Source organism: Zalophus californianus, chromosome 9 (assembly GCF_009762305.2).
Source record: "Zalophus californianus isolate mZalCal1 chromosome 9, mZalCal1.pri.v2, whole genome shotgun sequence".
In the NCBI taxonomy this organism is placed as follows: domain Eukaryota; kingdom Metazoa; phylum Chordata; class Mammalia; order Carnivora; family Otariidae; genus Zalophus; species Zalophus californianus.
The window spans coordinates 109314829-109332733 of NC_045603.1; positions in this window are offsets into that span (position 1 = coordinate 109314829).

The following is a 17905-nucleotide window of genomic DNA, read 5'->3' on the forward strand; positions in this document are numbered from 1 at the left end:
TACAAAATAGTAAACAAAATAGGGATAAAAAATACCTAGTGAAAATAACTATGGAAAAGTGTCATGAAGTTTAAATTTGATGATGACTGTAAAGTGCCTGGCACGTATTAAGTGTGAACTATTGCTATTGTTAGATAACTATTATTAATAAGACATAATAATAATATTATTACTTATAACAATAATTTTTTAACAAGGAGAAAGAACAATGTGTTTGGAGGTCCCGGGAGCATTTCTGCCTAAGCAATGGTCTTTAGAAATTATGGTAATGAGAAAGACTTCTAGTTCTCTTCTAGGTAGAAGCACCTACTGAATCCTTATTGTTTTCCACCCTGGTGAGATTTTGCTCTAAGGCATCTCAAGTGGATTAGAAAGGAGAATGGGCCAAACAAGGCTTTTGGATGTGTAGTCTGAGAGCCTCAGGGAACCTGACTCATACTGTCTATGGCAAGATGCCTGGCCTACGGACATTTCCAGGTTGTTTGGAAGCTCCAGTGTGGGAAAAGAGTCCTCTCTTCTTCCCACAGTATTTAAAACTCTTTTCTTCTCCCAGCTGTGCCTAAAGTTATAGTCCCTGGAATTCCAACCAAATATATCAGCTGGCTGCATCCACCTCTTTGAGGGTTTCTTTTCCCGGCCCTGATGGGATAGAAAGAAGCCTATAGGTGGGCCCTAGAGCAACTGCTCAGTATCCAAGCTGAGTAGGGAAACATCCTCTCAAAAAGAACAAAATGACAGTCCTAAATAGACAGTGCTTCTTTAGTACTGCGAAGGGACCACAGTAAAGCTGCTTTACTATATCAATCAACCAAAGCTTGTTCAATTTCCATCACATGAGGTCACAGCAGCATCTAGGGAGCTGAGAATGGGGTTGGCACAGGGTCTGCATAGTAGGATAACAGGATGGCCATAATTCCTGCCCCCAGTAAAATTTTAGTTTACATATTTACAGTGCTCCCCCAAAACCCTAAAAAAAACCTTGGTTTTTTTACCCTAGTTAATCCTGCAATTTTAGGTGCTAAGTTGGGATCTTCTTTTGGATTTACTTGAACTTTAAAGTCTCCATTTCAAATCCAAATGCACCTCATGCCCTAATTAGTTTCTTTCCTGAAGTGAATCACCTGTCTTGTCATTGCCAGGCTGGAACCTCAAAGATCTTTGATTCCTCTTTCTCTTTCCCCCTAAGATCAGATAGTTGCCAAGTCAGGTGGCTTTTTCACCCACAGGGTCTGACTACTATCAATACCTCCTCTTCTATTTCCAGCTCCATTCTGCCAGTTCTTGTATTTTTATCCCAAACTGTTTTCCCCATATTCCATTTCTAACCACTCCAAAACCACCTACCTCCAAGTGCTAGATTCATCTTTCTAAGGGATTTATCTAAATATGTTCAGAAGGAAGAAGTCATCCTGCTAAAACTAAGCAGCCAGTATACTGATATGAAAAACAGGTTTTTGTAAACTTGGCTACTGCAAATCAACTCACCAGTGCTTTGTCAGCCTTGGATAAATGGCTATAGCTGAGTTTCTGAGGGCTCAATGTGTGAAATACATGGTGACCCCACTGAGGTGCAATAGTCATATGAGCCTTAGTCTGGGACAATGGTCCCTTGAAATTGTCATGCTAGAATAATATGTGTTTTGATCACAGGACTAAAAATGTAAACATTTAGCAAAGGCTGTGGTCTGCGGAGCCAGCCAGAGTCAATTCAAAACTCCAGTTACTCTACTTACAACCTTAGGCCTTGGGCAAGTCATTTTGCCTTGCTGAGCTTGAGCAATTGTTTCTGGGTTTGTTTGTGTGTTTGTTTTGATCTGTAAAAGAGGAATATTTATACCTACTTAATGGATATGGTAAAATACCTAGTACAAATTGGTCACTTTATTAATAATAATTTTTATAAATATTATTACTATTATTGGGAACCCTTTGCTGTTTGTATCTTAGTCCTGAAACAAGTATTAATTGAGCCTATCCTGAAATGTAATTCCACCCATGTCAGTTTTAAATGCCAATTTCCCTTTTGCCCATAATCCCAAAACAAGAGGAACTGCAAAATCTCATTCAAAGTAGTTGAGGAGGGGGCTGTAGGTTGCTGATCCTGGAACCACTTCGGAACTTTCTCCCCACTGGAGCAAATAAGGGGAAATACTGAGCCAGTTTCCTGCAAGACATGTATGGACTTGCTTCTCTATCACTTTTTTCTTCCTACTAACAATCACCCTTTTCCTCTCTAGAGAAATAGTTTTCTCTCAGTGCTTGAAAAAGCATTAGGAAAAAAAAAAGTCTAGTTTTCTCCTCTTGAGCAATGGGCACCAGCCCCTCCCTGAAAACCTAGGTTGGTACAAGAGCAACAGGAGAGACATTCCTTTCCCCAAGGGAACAACCTATCTGATGCCATTTTGCATTCCAGTGAGTTCTTCTCATGATGAGCTCCACTAAATATACTCAATAGGCGGAAATGAGAAGAGAAGCTGGAGGAAGAATATTAAATCACAGAGGAGCAGCTTTCCTGCCAGCAAAACTTCGATGCTAGTGGGAAAGGAGAGCTTGAGCCACAGGCTCTATAGCCCCTGATCTTTTAGGGTTGGAGAAGCCCTGGGGCTGGGATCTGTGCCTCAGCAGTGAAAGACATGCCTTCAAGTTAGGAAGAACCTTCAATGGAGTCCGCATCCCCTTCTGGGCAATTAGGACGTGTCCTTCGTTTGGCTTCCTTTCAGTCCACTGATGTCAGTGCCTCCTTGTCTTCTCTCCAAAATCTGTTCTTACCCTGCCATCCCACTGATTCACTCTGATTTAAGAGCCTGTGGGGGTGGAGGGATGGCTGAGCCAGGAAGCAGGAGGCCAGCATCCTGGTTTCTGCCCCACAGCTGACCTTCCAGGGAACCTTGGGTGGATTGCTTAGCCCAGGCCTTCCCTGTCTCTTCATCTGTTGTAGTGGAGGGAATAGCAAGGGACTCACCTAGCAAGTAGGGTCTACATGAAAAGAGATAAGGCAATGCGTGAGTGAGTGTAGAGTATTGCGCAAATAGGAGGCCTTTTTATGACATCCTTTCACTTAACTGTCAGTTTCCTTTTCTCTCAGATGGGACTAATAATATGAACACACTTCAGGGGGTGTGCTTCAACTAATAAACACATGATTCACCCCTTAATGAATAGAATAGGAAATGTGTGGAGCAATCAGATCCAAACGAGCACAGCTGCTCATTTAGTGGCCACTGCTTAGAAAACAACAACTTGAATCTAGACACTGCAGACCTCTTTAATAAATATCTTCTTAATTGTCTGAGCAATTGAAAACCTTAGGCAGGAGGAAGAAGCCTGCGGATCAATGTTCAGTGGGAGAGGGTGGTCAGGCAGCTGGGCTTCTGAAGGCACATTTATATTCAGCATCTTGTACTCACAGCTGGATTATACATACCCGGAGCTCATGCTAAGAAGTATGAGAGCTGGTATTAGAAGCAGGAGTGGGGGAACCTAACTTCATCATGCACAGGCCAGTGCCAACAGAGAAGGGGGAATGAGACAGGAGCAGGAGAAGAACATCCCTAGGCCTGAACTTGAGGAGTTTCTCCAAAGGGCAGGAAAGGCTGGGAAAGCCCCAAAATGGGATACTGACGTCAGTTTAGGGAAGGATCTTTCTCACATAGAGAACATTTGATTTTAAGTTTGTGACCTTTTTTCAAATTTCCTTTTGAAAATTCCCTTTGAAAGTTCTGATCTGATAGGGTAATTCTGAGGGGAAAGACTGGTTCAAGGTCAAGCAAGGAGGAACAAGTGGTCCATGGTGACAAGATGGTATGAGGAGGCAACTGTTCTAGAAGAAATAACATGGGGAAGGAGAGTAGTAAGCTGGTGTGAGGGTCAAGTTTGTGAGACAGCTTTTGGAGCAAGGAAGTTGAGACAGTAAAAACTACACCTTCTCATTGACTCAAGTCCTTTGTAAATTCCTCTCTGCTTTTACACTGGAGTACTCTGACACTCAAGCAACAGAGAGACAGATGTAGTACCCTGATAGGCATTCCCAGGGGAGCCCGGCTTTGCTTCATTTTCATCAAGAAGCCCATCAAAGAGAGAATATGGTGGTAACGATGGAAAAGTTCCAGGGAGTAGCTATTTTAGCTAGCCCCTAAAATATTCTTAAAAAAAAAAAGATTTATTTATTTATTTTAGAGAGAGAGAGAGAGAGAGAGGATTCTCTCTCCCTCTGCCCTTCCCTCTGCTTGTGCTCTTTCTCTCTAAAATCAATCTTTAAAAAAAAGATGGGCAAATATTTGAACAAATACTTCACAAAAGAAGCTATACAAAGTCAAATAAACACATGAAAATGTGCTCAATATTAGGAATTATTATGGGAAGGCAAATTAAATCCACAATGAGTTATCAGAACCCACCTCCTGGAATGTCTAAAATGAAAAAAAAAAAAGAAATACTGACAACCCTGAATATTGGTGAGGATATGGAGCTACCAGAACTCTCCTACATTGCTGGCAGGTGTGTAAAATGCTATGCCTACTTTGTAAAATTGTTGATAGTCACTCAAAAAAATTAATCATACATCTATTTATGACCCTGCAATTCTACTCCTGAAGTTTATCCAAACAAGCAAAAACAGACATCAAAAAAAAACCTTATGCAAGAATGTCATAGCAATTTATTCAAATAACATTATCAATAAGAAAACCTAGAAAGCGGGAGGGCGGAGCAAGATGGCAGAGGAGTAGGAGACCTGGATTTTGTCTGGTCCCAGGAATTCACCTAGATAGGGATCAAACCATTCTGAACACCTATGAACTCAACAGGAGATCAAAGAAAAGAATAGCAACAACTCTGAACAGAAAAGCGACCACTTTCTGGAAGGTAGGACGTGCAGAGAAGTGAATCCGAGGCGATATTCGGGAGGATAGACGGCGGGGGAGGGGGCCTCTGCCGGTCGCTTCTGGCAAGTGATAGAGCTGGGAGCACAAAATCGGAACTTTGAGAAGTCGGCTCCGCTGAGGGACCGTCGCTCCAGTGACTAAGCGGGCCGTGGAACCCTCGTGGGACAGTGTGGTCTCAGGACCCTCGGGGTCACAGGAAGACTGGGGGTGCCTGAGTGCGGCAGAGCTCCCAGGTATCGGAGCGGGGAAGCTAGCTGCAGAGACGGAGCCGAGGCGTGGGCTCTCAGCTTGGGGTCGCCATAAACTGTGATCGGCGACAGAGTCAGGTCACTGCTCTTCCAGCAAGGACCCAACAACCAGCAGATCCGGGGAGACTCCCCTTCCTCCCCCGGGAGGAGCGGCGCGGGAGCGCACCGCACGGATCTGCTGGGTTTGGAGACTCCACATGGGGTCGGGTGTGGGAGATAGAAACGCTCGGTCACAGGCCAGGTGAGCACGGAGTGCGGCCAGAGACCAGGGACAAGGGAGTGACTGCTTTTCTCTGGGGGCGCACTGAGGAGCAGGGCCCCGAGTTCTCAGCTCCTCCGGGTGGAGATTGGGAGGCCACCATTTTCACCCTGGTCCTGCAAAGCTGTACCGAGAGCTTGCAGGGAACAAAAGCTCCTGAGAGCAAACCCGAGCAGCTTGCTTAGCCCGGACCGACAAGGGCGGAGCAATTCAGCCTCCGGCAAAGACATTTGGGAACCACGGCAACAGGCCCCTCCCCCAGAAGATCAGCGTGAACAGCCAGCCAAGACCAAGTTTACCGATCAATGAGAACAGGAGAACTCCAGCGCTAGGGGAATACTGCACATAGAAATCATGGCTTTTTTCCCATGATTCTTTAGTCTTTCAAAGTTAATTTTTTTTAACTCTTTTTTTTGAATTTTTCTTTTTCCCTTTTTCAACCAACATCTTATCCATCCCTTTTTGAAAAAAATCTTTTTTATTTTTCATTTTTAGAGTCATATTCTATCCCTTCATAGTAGTTACCCTTATTTTTGGTATATATATATATATATATAAGTTCTCTCTCTAAGGTTTTGGGATACAGTTTCTTCTAACAGATAAAATATACCCTAAATCTCTAGTGTATGGCTTTGTTCTAGTCTCCTGCCTAATCACGTTCTTTCCCCTTTTTTAAAAAAATCCTCTTCTTTCTTTTTTCACCCAACTTCTTATCAATTCCTTTTATAAAATCTTTTATAATTTTCATCTTTACATTCATATTCCATCCCTTCATTGTATTAACCCTTATTTTTGTACATATATAAGTTTTTCTTTCTTTAAAATTTTGGGAGGCACTTTCTTCTAACCAAAATACGCCCAAAATCTAGTGTGTGGCACTGATCTATGCAACAGCCTGATCATATTTGATCATATTCTGTTTTTCTGTTTTGTCTCGTTTTTGTTTGTTTTTATCTTTTTTTCTTTTTTCTTTCTTTCCCTTTCTTTTCCCCCGGTGTCAGGTCTTTTCTGATTTATTTAGTGTATATTTTCTGGGGACATTGTTACCCTGTTAGCATTTCGTTCTCTCATTCATCTCTTCTCCTCTGGACAAAATGACAAGATGGAAAAAAATCACCTCAACAAAAAGAACAAGAGGCAGTACTGACTGCCAGGGACCTAATCAATACGGACATTAGTAAGATGTCAGAACTAGAGTTCAGAATGATGATTTTAAAGATACTAGCTGGGCTTGAAAAAAACCCTTGAAAAAAAAAAATTAGAGAAACCCTTTCTGGAGAAATAAAAGAACTAAAATCTAACCAAGTTGAAATCAAAAAGGCTATTAATGAAGTGCAATAAAAAATGGAGGCTCTAACTGCTAGGATAAATGAGGCAGAAGAGAGAATTAGTGATATAGAAGACCAAATGATGGAAAATAAAGAAGCTGATAAAAAGAGAGATAAACAACTACTGGATCATGAGGGCAGAATTCGAGAGATAAGTGATACCATAAGATGAAACATTAGAATAATTGGGATCCCAGAAGAAGAAGGAAGAGAGAGAGGGGCAGAAGATATACTGGAGCAAATTATAGCAGAGAACTTCCCTAATTTGGGGAAGGAAACAGGCATCAAAATCCAGGAGGCACAGAGAACCCCTCTCAAAATCAATAAAAATAGGTCAACACCCCGACATCTAATAGTAAAACTTCCGAGTCTCAGAGACAAAGAGAAAGTCCTGAAAGCAGCTCGGGAGAAGAGATCTGTAACCTACAATGGTAGAAACATTAGATTGGCAACAGACCTATCCACAGAGACCTGGCAGGCCAGAAAGGACTGGCATGATATATTCAGAGTATTAAATAAGAAAAATACGCAGCCAAGAACACTATATCCAGCTAGGCTGTCATTGAAAATAGAAGGAGAGATAAAAAGCTTCCAGGACAAACAAAAACTGAAAGAATTTGGAAACACGAAACCAGCCCTACAAGAAACATTGAAAGGGGTCCTCTAAGCAAAGAGAGAGCCTAAAAGCAACATAGGCCAGAAAGGAACACAGACAATATACAGTAACAGTCACCTTACAGGCAATACAATGGCACTAAATTCATATCTTTCAATAGTTACCTTGAATGTAAATGGGCTAAATGCCCCAATCAAAAGACACAGGATATCAGATTGGGTTAAAAAACAAGACCCACTGATATGCTGTCTGCAAGAGACTCATTTTTAGACCCCAAAACACCCCCAGATTGAAAGGGGGTGGAAAACCATTTACCATGCTAATGGACACCAAAAGAAAGCTGGGGTGGCAATCCTTATATCAGACAAATTAGATTTTAAGCCAAAGACTATAATAAGAGATGAGGAAGGACACTATATCCTACTTAAAGGGCCTATCCAACAAGAAGATCTAACAATAGTAAATATCTATGCCCCTAACATGGGAGCAGCCACTTATATAAACCAATTAATAACAAAAGCAAAGAAACACATTGACAATAATACAATAATAGTGGGGGACTTTAACACCCCCCTCACTGAAATGGACAGATCATCTAAGCAAAAGATCAACAAGGAAATAAAGACTTTAAATGACACCCTGGACCAAATGGACTTCACAGATATATTCAGAACATTCCATCCCAAAGCAACAGAATACACATTCTTCTCTAGTGCCCATGGAACAATCTCCAGAACAGATCACATCCTAGGTCACAAGTCAGGTCTCAACTGGTACCAAAAGACTGGGATCACTCCCTGCATCTTTTCAGACCACAGTGCTTTGAAACTAGAGCTCAATCACAAGAGGAAAGTCAGAAAGAACTCAAGTATGTGGAGGCTAAAGAGCATCCTACTAAAGAATGAATGGGGCAACCAGGAAATTAAAGAAGAATTTAAAAAAATCATGGAAACCAATGAAAATGAAAACACAGCTGTTCAAAATCTTTGGGATGCAGCAAAGGCTGTCCTAAGAGGAAAGAATATAGCAATACAAGCCTTTCTCAAGAAACAAGGAAGGTCTCAAATACACAACCTAACCCTACACCTAAAGGAGCTGGAGAAAGAACAGCAAATAAAGCCTAAACCCAGCAGGAGAAGAGAAATAATAAAGATCAGAGCAGAAATCAATGAAATAGAAACCAAAAGAACAGTAGAACAGATCAACGGAATGAGGAGCCGGTTCTTTGAAAGAATTAACAAGATCGATAAACCCCTGGCCAGACTTATCAAAAAGGAAAGAGAAATGACCCAAATCAACAAAATCATGAATGAAAGAGGAGAGATCACAACCAACACCAAAGAAATACAAACAATTATAAGAACATATGATGAGCAACTCTATGCCAGCAAATTAGATAATCTGGAAGAAATGTATGCATTCCTAGAGATGTCTCAACTACCAAAACGGAACCAGGAAGAAATAAGAAACCTGAACAGACCTATAACCACTAAGGAAATTGAATCAGTCATCAAAAATCTCCCAACAAACAAAAGCCCAGGGCCAGAAGGCTTCCCAGGGGAATTCTACCAAACATTGAAAGAAGAATTAATACCTATTCTTCTGAAACTGTTCCAAAAAATAGAAATGGAAGGAAAACTTCCAAACTTGGTTTTATGAGGCCACCATTACCTTGATCCCCAAACCAGACAAAGACCCCATCAAAAAGGAGAATTACAGACCAATATCCTTGATGAACATGGATGCAACAATTCTCACCAAAATACTAGCCAATGGGATCCAACAGTACATTAAAAGGATTATTCACCACCACCAAGTGGGATTTATCCCTGGGCTGCAAGGTTGGTTCAACATCTGCAAATCATTGTGATACAATACATTAATAAAAGAAAGAACAAGAACCATATGATCCTCTCAATAGATGCAGAAAAAGCATTTGACAAAGTACAGCATCCTTTCTTGATCAAAACTCTTCAGAATATAGGGATAGAGGGTACGTACCTCAATATCATAAAAGCCCTCTATGAAAAACCCACAGTGAATATCATTCTCAATGGGGAAAAACTGAGAGCTTTCCCCCTAAAGTCAGGAACGCGGCAGGGATGTCCACTATCACCACTGGTATTCAACATAGTATTAGAAGTCCTGGCCACAGCAATCAGGCAACAAAAAGAAATAAAATGCATCCAAATTGGCAAAGAAGAAGTCAAACTCTCACTGTTTGCAGATGATATGATACTTTATGTGGAAAACCCAAAAGACTCCACCCCAAAACTGCTAGAACTCATTCAGGAATTCAGTAAAGTGGCAGGATATAAAATCAATGCACAGAAATCGGTGGCATTCCTGAACATTCCAAGAACAAGACAGAAGAAAGAGAAATGAAGGAGTCAATCCCATTTACAACTGCATGCAAAACTATAAGATACCTAGGAATAAATCTAACCAAAGAGGCAAAGAATCTGTACTCAGAAAACTATAAAATACTCATGAAAGAAGTTGAGGAAGGTGCAAAGAAATGGAAAAATGTTCCATGCTCATGGATTGGAAGAACAAATATTGTGAAGATGTCAATTCTGCCTAGAGCAATCTACACATTCAATGCAATCCCTATCAAAATACGATCAACTTTTTTCAAAGAAATGGAACAAATAATCCTAAAATTTGTATGGAACCAGAAAAGACCCCGAATAGCCAGAGGAATGTTGAAAAAGCAAAGCAAAGCTGGCAGCATCACAATTCCAGACTTCCAGCTCTATTACAAAGCTGTCATCATCAAGACAGTTTGGTACTAGCACAAGAACTGACACATAGATCAATGGAACAGAATAGAGAGCCCAGAAATGGACCCTCAACTTTATTGTCACCTAATCTTCGACAAAGCAGGAAAGAATGTCCAATGGAAAAAAGAGAGTCTCTTCGACAAATGGTGTTGGGAAAACTGGACAACCACATGCAGAAAAATGAAACTGGACCATTTCCTTACACCAGACACAAAAATAGACTCCAAATGGTTGAAAGACCTCAATGTGAGACACGAGTCCATCAAAATCCTAGAGGAGAACACAGGCAGCAACGTCTTCAACATCAGCTGCAGCTTCTTCCTATAAACATCGCCAAAGGCAAGGGAAGCAAGGTCAAAAATGAACTATTGGGACTTCATCAAGATAAAAAGCTTTTGCACAGCAAAGGAAACAGTCCACAAAACCAAAAGACAACCAACAGAAAGGGAGAAGATATTTACAAATGACATATCAGATAAAGGGCTAGTATCCAAAATCTATAAAGAACTCCTTAAACTCAACACCTGAGGAACAAATGATCCAATGAAGAAATGGGCAGAAGACATGAACAGAGATTTTTCCAAAGAAGACATCCAAATGACCAACAGACACATGAAAAAGTGTTCAGCATTGCTTGGCATCAGGGAAATCCAAATCAAAACCTCAATGAGATATCACCTCACACCAGTCAGAATGGCTAAAATTAACAAGTCAGGAAATGACAGATGTTGGCAGGGATGCAGAGAAAGGGGGACCCTCCTACACTTTTGGTGGGAATGCAAGCTGGTTCAGCAACTCTGGAAAACAATATGGAGGATCCTCAAAAAGCTGAAAATAGAGCTACCATATGATCCAACAATTGCACTACTGGGTATTTACCCCAAAGATACAAATGTAGGGATCTGAAGGGGTACATGCACCCCGATATTTATAGCAGCAATGTCCAGAATAGCCAAACTGTGGAGAGAGTCAAGATGTCCATTGACAGACGAATAGATAAAGATGTGGTACACACACACACACACGCACACACACACACACGCACACACGCACACGCACACACACACACAAAATGGAATATTATGCAGCCATCAAAAGGAATGAAATCTTGCCATTTGCAACGATGTGGGTAGAACTGGAGGGTATTATGCTGAGCAAAATAAGTCAATCAGAGAAAGACATATATCATATGACCTCACTGATATGAGGAATTCTTAATCTCAGGAAACAAACTGAGGGTTGCTGGAGTGGTGGGGGGGTGGGAGGGATGGGGTGCCTGGGCGATAGACAATGGGGGGGGTATGTGCTATGGTGAGTGCTGTGAATTGTGTAAGTCTCTTGAAACACAGACCTGTACCTCTGAAACAAATAGTACATTATATGTTAAAAAAAAAAAAAAAAACGAAGGTAGCAGGAGTGGAAGAATGAAGTGGGGGAAATTGGAGGAGGAGACGAACCATGAGAGACTATGGACTCTGAAAAACAAACTGAGCATTTTAGAGGGGAGGGGGGTGGGGGGATGGGTTAGCCTGGTGGTGGGTATTAAGGGGGGCACGTTCTGCATGGAGCACCAGGTGTTATGTGCAAACAATGAATCATGGAAGACTACATCAAAAACTAATGATGTAATGTATGGTGATTAACATAGCATAATAATAAAAAAAAAAAGAAGAAGTAAACCTAGAAAGCACACAGGTGTCCATCAGCATGAGAATGGGTGAACAAGCTTTGGTATAGTATTATAATGAAGTATTACTCAGCAATAGACAGGAACAAACTGATCCAAGTAACAACATGAATGTATGTCAGAAACATGCTGACAATTGCACTACTAGGTATTTATCCCAAAGATACAAATGTAGTGATCTGAAGGGGCATGTGTACCGCAATGTTTATAGCAGCAGTGTCCACAACAGCCAAACTGTGGAAAGAGCCCAGATGTCCATCGACAGATGAATGGATAAAGAAGATGTGGTATATATACGCAATGGGATATTACTCAGCCATCAAAAAAAAAAAAAAAAAATCTTGCCATTTGCAATGATGTGGATGGAACTAGAAGGTATTATGCTAAGTGAAATAAATCAATCAGAGAAAGACAATTATCATGTGAGCTCACTTATATGTGGAATTTAAGAAACAAAACAGAATACCATAAGGGAAAAGGGGGGGGGAATAAAACAAGACGAAATCATAGAGGGAGACAAACCATAAGAGACTCTTAATCATAGGAACAAAGTGAGCGTTGCTGGAGGGCAGGGGGGTGAGGGGATGGGGTAACTGTGGGATGGACATTATGGAGGGCACATGATTTAATGAGCACTGGGTATTATATAAGACTGATTATTCACTGACTCTATCCCTGAAACTAATAATACACTATATGTCAATTGAATTTAAATTAAAAAATGGTAGAATTAAAAAAAAAAAAGAAAGAAACAATGCTGAGTGAAAGATGCCAGACACAAAAAAGTACTTACTGCCTAGTTTCCTTTACATGAAGTTCTAGGGCAGGTGAAACAAATACATGGTGACAGAAGTCCAAAAAGTGGTTACTTCTGGGGAGAGAGAATTAACTGAAAAGGATCATGAAGGAATTTTCTGGAGTATTAGAAATGTACAATAGAGAGATAGGACTGTGAGTTACATGAACATACACATTCATCAGAACTCTCTTTGTCAGTTTCGGCTGCTGTAACAAATTGCCATAGGATGGATGGCTTAAACAACAGAGAATTATTTCTCCAAGTTCTGGAGGCTGGGTAGCTCAAGATCATGCTGCCAACAGATTCAGTTCTGGTGAGAGGCTGCTTTTTGATTTGCAGCTGGCCATCTTTTTGCTGCATCCTCATCTGGCAGAGAGCTGAGAGGAAGCAAGCTCTCTCATGTTTCTTTTCATAGGGGCACTAATCCCACTTATGTGGGTACCACCCTCATGACTTAATTACTTTCCAAAGACCCCACCTTCTAATACCATCACTTTGGGAGTCAGGATTTCAACATACGAATTTTTGGTGGACACAAATATTTAGTTCCTAACAGTGATGAAACTGTTCACTGAAGATCTGTGCTTTTTACTGCAGGGAAGTTATAGCTCAATTAAAAAATGAAGGGACATAATAAACTCCTGGAGCTACTCTTCTTCCCCTAAAATATAAGATTCCTCTTCTGTCAGGAACTATTTTTTAACATTTTAAAAACTCTAGCTAATGCTGAAGTCCTCGCTGAAGTGTGGAAGCAAACCAGTCTGTACCATGCCAAATGTTAATGCAATATCCTTTTTTAATGACCACAGACACTGCAGGGTGAAACCAGCTTTTTGATAAGAACATATGTATAATGGATCTATCACTAGACTTAAAAGTTAGGAGACTAACTGACTTGTCCCATGTCTACAAATAGGTCACTGGGAAACTTTAGGCAAGTCACTTAACTCCTTTACTTTCTCTAGGCTTTATATCCTCACTTATTAAGTAAGAGGTCTGGCCTAAGTTTCACTAGACTTTTCTAATTCTACTAGAATCACAGAATCACTGAATGATAGAGTTGAGATGAATATACAGCTGACCCTGAACAACATGGAGGTCTGGGGTGCTGAACCCCTGTGCAGTCAAAACTCCATGTAAAACTTTTGACTCCCCCAAAACTTAACTTCTGATAGCCTTCAGTTGACAAGAGGCCTTACATAACATAAATAGTTGATTAACACGTATTTTACAGTACTGTAGTGTATTTGTAAAAAAAAAAAAAAAAATCTGTGTTTAAGCTGACCTGCACAGTTCAAACCTGCATTGTTCAAGGGTAACTGTATTCATAACTGCTTCCTTTTTTCTTGTAGGATGCAATTTCTATATTATCTCCTCCAAAAATATCCTGATGACCTAATTTGATATAGGTTCCCTAATTATTCTCTGTCATTATAGTCTGTTTGATTATGCTATTTTACTATAAAAATTCTAATAATATATTTACTATTTTAGCAAGCTGGATATAACAAAATATAAAAATCATTGTATATTATGACAGTTGGAATTTATGTTAGGAATGAAAAGCTGTCCTGCCATTCAAAAAGATGATTGGTTAAAGGAAAAAAGAAAAAAAAAGCAAAAAAGGTAGGGTTTATAACGTATGTAGAAGTAAAATGTATATGTTATTATCTCAAGATAGAGTGAGAATAAAGTTGTATAAAGGAATTACAAAAAAAAAAATACATAAAACATAGCCAAAAAGCCAATAGTGGAGATGTAATGAAATGCTAAAAATACTCAATTCAGAAAAAGGCAGGAAAAGAGTAAAAGGGATAATAAAACAAATACAATAAATAGAAAATATATAGCCATATGGTGTACTTAAATCAGGCTAGATCTATGTTATATAAAATGTAAATGGTATAAAGTATTCAAATTAAAATGTAGAGAGTATCAGCCTAGATTAAAAAGCAAAACCCAACTCTATGCTGTCAATAAGAAACACGCTTCACAATTGGATAAATGTAAAATGACAGAAAATGGAAGACAACTCAAACAATAATCATAATACTTAATGGATATATTAATATTAGATAAAATGAACTTCAAAAGAAAGAATATTACCAAGGATAAAGAGTGACATTTCGTAATGATAAAAAAATTCTTTAAGAAAATATAATCATTAGGGCAACCCTCTTGAGGTCCCTCCCTCTTTGGAAGCTCTGTACTATAACTTAATAAACTTAAAAAAATAAAAGAAAATACAATCATTATAGCTGTGTATTTACCTAATGACAGCTTTGAGTAGATATAGCAAATTTTTACTGAGCTAAAAAGAATAATGGACAAATTGGTAAATACAGTTGGGGATTTTGCCCTGCTTGTTCTATAACAAATACACAAAAAAATCTGTAAGGATTAATGCCAATTAACTTGACCCATTTTATATTTTAAGCACACTCTGCCCATGTAGAGCAGAATATACATTTTTTTTTTAAGTGCATGTGGAATATTCCTCAGTGGCTAACCAAAGGCTGGACCAAAATTTCTCAATAAATTTAAAGGATTGGGATCGTACAGAGTATGTATTTGACCACATTAGAATTAAATCAGAACTCTGTATTAGAAAGACATCTAAAGTATTCTCTAAATATTTGAAAATTAAACAACAAACTTTGAAATAACTAATAAATCAAAGAAAAAATTACAAAAGAAGATAGAAAATATTTTTAATTAGATTGAAATAAAAACAAAAAAAATGTAGAATGCAACTAAATCAGTGTTTAGAAGAAGACTTAAAGGTTTAAATACTGATATTAAACAAGAACAAAGTCAATGATTGAAACTTTCACCTTAATATGCTAGAAAAAGAAGAGCAAGTTAAGTCCAGGGCAAATAGAAGGAAGCAATGACAGAATAAAGAAAAGAGCAGATTCCAGTGAAATAAAAAATAAAAACAGAAAAAAAAAATCAATGAAATCAATGAGATCCAAAGATAGTTATTTGTAAAAAACAATAAAAAAAAATCAATAAAATTGATTGGTTGACTAGCTTGACTATTGAAGATAAAAGGAGAATTACCAATATTATGAATAAAGACGGGACATCATTCCAGATACTACAGACATTAAGAGAATAATGAGGGAATATTACATAAAACTCTTGCTAAAATTTGAAATGTGTTGGCAAACTACAGCAATATGCCAAATCTGACCTACTACTAAATAAAGTTTTATTGGAACACACCCATACCCATTTGCATATGTATTGTCTATGATTGCTTTCATGTTACAGTGGCAGAGTTGATTTATTGTGACAGACTGTATGGCCAAGAAAGCCTAAAATATTTACTATCTGTCTCTTTGCTCGCTTCTGACCAAGATGTAATGGAAAAATGCCTTGAAAAATACAAATTAACAAAACTAATTTTAAAAAGGTAGAAACATCTGAATGTCCTCATATCTATTAAATAAATTAATGTCATATTTATACATTTTCCACAAGATAAACTCCAGGGAGATGGTTTTACTGGAATCTATGCAACATTTAAGGGAGAAATAATATCCATCCTACACAAAAATCATTCAGAAAATAGAAGAGGAGAAAATTTGTCAAAACTCATTTTATGAACTCAGAATTATCCTAAGACCTAAAATAGATGGTATTACAAGAAAAGAGAACTATAGATCAATGTCCCTCATACATAAATGCAAAAACCCTTAGGAAATATTAGTAACTAGATTCTAGCACAATTTAAAAAGGCATAATATTCTATGACTATGTGGGATTTACTCCATGAAGGCAAGACTGATTTAACATTTGGAAATCAATTGATATAATTTACCAAATTGAAAGATTTTAAAAGATATTATCATCTTAATAAATGTACAAGATTCATCCAACAAAACAATTCATGATTAAAAAGAATAAAATCTTTCAGCAAACTAGGAACAGAAACATACTTCAAAACCTGACAAATGGCGTCTATGAAAAATCTAGAGTTAACATAATACTTTTTGGAAAAAGCTGAATGTCTTCCACCTAGGATCAAGAATAAGATAAGAATGTCCACTCACAACTTCTTTTGAACACTATATAATAAATATCCTAGCCAGAGTTATAAGGCAAGAAAAAAAAGTTGACAAGGTAAAAAGGAAGAAGTAAACTTTTAATTTATAGAAAATATAACTGTGTATGTGAAATATCCTTATGAATCTAAAAAAAACTAATAGAATTAAAAAGGTGAATTTATTATGTTCACAGAAAATAAGATCAACATAAAAAAACAAATTTATTTCTGTATCATAAGCAATTGGATTGAACAACTGGAAATTGAAATAAGAAAATACATTATAATAGTATCCAAAATATGAAATATTTAGAGGCAAATTTAACAAATATGCTTAAGACCTATAGATTAAATACTATAAAACAAGCCTGAGAGAAAGTAAACAAAATCTAAACAGAGAGATATACTATGTTCATGAATTGGAAGATTTAGTATTGTCTAAATGACAATTCTCTCTATATTTTTCAATAGATTCCATGCAATCTCAATCAAAATCCCAGTAGGCAAGCTGGTTCTAATATTATATAAAATATTATAAAAGCAAAGTAAGTATGAAGGCCAAAATAGTTAAAAAAAGAATAAGTTGAAGAACGTATACTACCAGATTTCAAGAGTTACTGTAAAGCTACAGTCATCAAGACAGTGGGGTATTGACATAAAAATAGACATGTGCTTTGGAACAGAATAGAAATTCCAGAAATATATCCACCCTTCTGTGGTTAACTGATTTTGAAAGAGGTGTCAAGGTCATTCAATGGGGAAAGGAGTCTGTTATAAAAACATATTTATTGTGTATTCACGCATTTTAAAATTTGTTTTCCAGCTTTATTGAGTTATAACTGACAAAACTGTATATATTTAAAGTATACAACATGATTTGATATGTATAGTTTGTGAAATGATTGCTACGATCAAGTAAACACATCTGTTACCTCACATAATTACCATTGGTGTGTGGGGGAACAGGGGGTGAGAATGTTTAAGGTTTACTCTCTAGCAAATTTCAAGTACACAGTACAGTATTATTAACTATACTCACCATGCTGTATGTTAGAGCCCCAGAGCTTATTCATCTTATAACCGAAAGTTTATACCTTTTGATCAGCATCTCCCCATTTCCCTTACACTCCCACCCCCACCCCTGGAAACCACCATTACACTTGGTTTCTATATGAGTTTGAGTTGTTTTTGTTTTTTGTTTTAGATTCCACAAAAAAGTGACATCATACAGAATTTGTCTTTTCCGGCTAA